Source organism: Aedes albopictus, chromosome 2 (assembly GCF_035046485.1).
Source record: "Aedes albopictus strain Foshan chromosome 2, AalbF5, whole genome shotgun sequence".
In the NCBI taxonomy this organism is placed as follows: domain Eukaryota; kingdom Metazoa; phylum Arthropoda; class Insecta; order Diptera; family Culicidae; genus Aedes; species Aedes albopictus.
Genome location: NC_085137.1, coordinates 442,317,050 through 442,319,533, shown reverse-complemented (window position 1 = coordinate 442,319,533; position 2,484 = coordinate 442,317,050).

Below are 2,484 nucleotides of genomic sequence, written 5' to 3'. Positions count from 1 at the left end.
ATCGCACTCCCGACAAACTCGCAAAATGTGAGTTCTTCCTTCGGAAAGGAAATACAGCGTGGGTGCCGAGATGAATTAGTCTAGAGCTAAAAATCTCGTTAATACAGATAAAAAAAATAGTTTTGGTGATTTTATTCAACCTTTAGCTGATTTGAGGTTCACTGAAAGGCTGTTTTAAGTTTTAATTTGCGCATAATCAGTAATTATTTAAATTTAATAATTGTATAAACAAAAAAATCGAACACTTTCGTGAGCCTATTTTTATCACAAGCTGTTTCTAGTTCCAGAAGAGATGTTTTGGAATGTATAAATTGATCAGTGGGAAAATTGAACTCGGACCTCCTGATTTATAGTCACTCACATTAGCAACTACACCGCATACAATTGTATACGTATACTCGAAAATAAGAGCATTACTTGTTGTACCTGAATAGTCGAGAACATGAGTTGAACTAAGCCTGTATTGAGGCTGAAGAAGCGATGTGGACTTCACGAAAACTTGCTTGGGTTAGCTGTCATAAATTATTTGCATCAAGGTTGAACAACAGATGATTAATTCTGTAAGTTTGTTATGTTTTGAAGCTGGTTACTCAGATGAATAATATTCTATTCAATTTGATATTCAGCCATTTCGGCATCAACATTTCAAAAGGGCGTAACTGCTTTTACAACCAATTAATTCTCACAGAGCTGTGCATCGTATATCATTCATCTTACGCAATTCACATCCATTAAACGAAAGAGGAGGATTTTATCTTTCTATTTGTGCTAGTGGATTACTCGGGAGGGATGAGATACGGTCCACAGCTTTATGAGAAAGCAGTTACGCCCTTTTGAAATGTTGGTGCCGATTTATGTATTGCTGATTAAAGAGGTTGAACAAACCATACTTCAGACCAATATTCAGCTGTCATTGTGTTCAGCCACTTAACCAGTCACTGTTCAGCTAATACTCTCACTGTTCAGTATTCATTGTTACTTGGGTTAAATCGCAGTATTCGTTAAGGGGTGGATAAACTTTTTTGCGTATTTGTTTACCCTTTGTCATAATTCTTCACATAAAATCTCAAGAAATGATAAGAATACCGTATTTTCATTGATAATGTGATAAATTAACATGAATTAATAAATCATGGATCAATGATTACAAATAACAAATAACAAATGAAACCGATTTTTACCGGAAATACAAATAAATTGCTAATTATTAGGGGCGGAGGGGGGTGGTCTTGATGGTGTGTAATTTGCAAGTATCTGCTCAATCTTGCTGAATTCTGCTGGACAAGAGTGCACAGGCACACAACTCTTAGCTAGCGGTCTTTGCCATTGACTTACCCGTGGAAGCATGAGGATGAACTTGTGAGAACCAGAGCTACTCCTTTCATGTTGTCAATTCATCATTTTGCAGTTCAAATACATTTACGGTTTTTAGTATTCTCTAACATATGGCACGACTATCAGTCATAATATTTTATGGAATATTCTTACATTTTGTTTTATTCCACTGCTAGGGGCGGGACAGCTTCGATATAAATTAATAGTATTAGCGGTATTAGGAAATATTAATCCTGAAATTTATTTCCTTGTAGAAAATTTTTAGTAAGCAATCCATGAGAAAAAAAAAATCTGACAAGTGCTGTGTAAAGTGTATGACAGAAAACTGGAGAGCATCCAAATACCAAACAGATGACAGAAATTTTGACAGAATTGATACAATAAATTGTAAATTAAAAATATGCTAGTATGTGGATGACAAGACTGGACCGCACATTACTAGACCACCATGTCAAGGAAGCAGTGCGGCGGGTGTGAGATTCGACCTTATCGTCCCTTCTAGGTGTGTTAACAGTTATTCATGAAGTCGTTTTTAACCAACAGATAGAGCTGACTGCTCTCTATCTGTTACTAGAACAAGCTTGCATGAGTGAATGAGGTGCGCCTAGGAGGATCTGAGTTTTGCTGTGGTTGCACCACAATTTTCACATGTAGATCCACATGTTGTTTCCTACCCAGTCGGTGGTTTTCGAAGAATCATTGTAGCCATCTGAAGGATTTTGCATTTTTATTGTACTCCAAAAATCTGACACTAGTACGGAAGTCATTCTTTGAGCTTCTGGATCGGGTGGAGCTTGTATAAAGCACTTGGTAATGCACCTACTGAAAAAGGCTTGCCTATCGTAGCAAGATAAGGGCTCTTGAAACTCATACACTCACTGTAGAACAATAATTATCTGAGCCCGCATTGATCCTTAATAGGTAAATAGGGAATGAAAAGCAACTAGTACTGGTATCACTGGTGCCTCAAGTATCAACATTCATGACTGTCAATTTGGTTTTGTATTTGCAAAAGTCATGACATACTACAAAAAAATCGTTCCAATTTTGGTTGAGGATTAGGAATCAAATATTTATTAGCGAGTATTAGCACAGGTATTAAGAGCTGTCCCGCCCCTAGTTCCACTGTGAAGATTGGTATCATGTCAA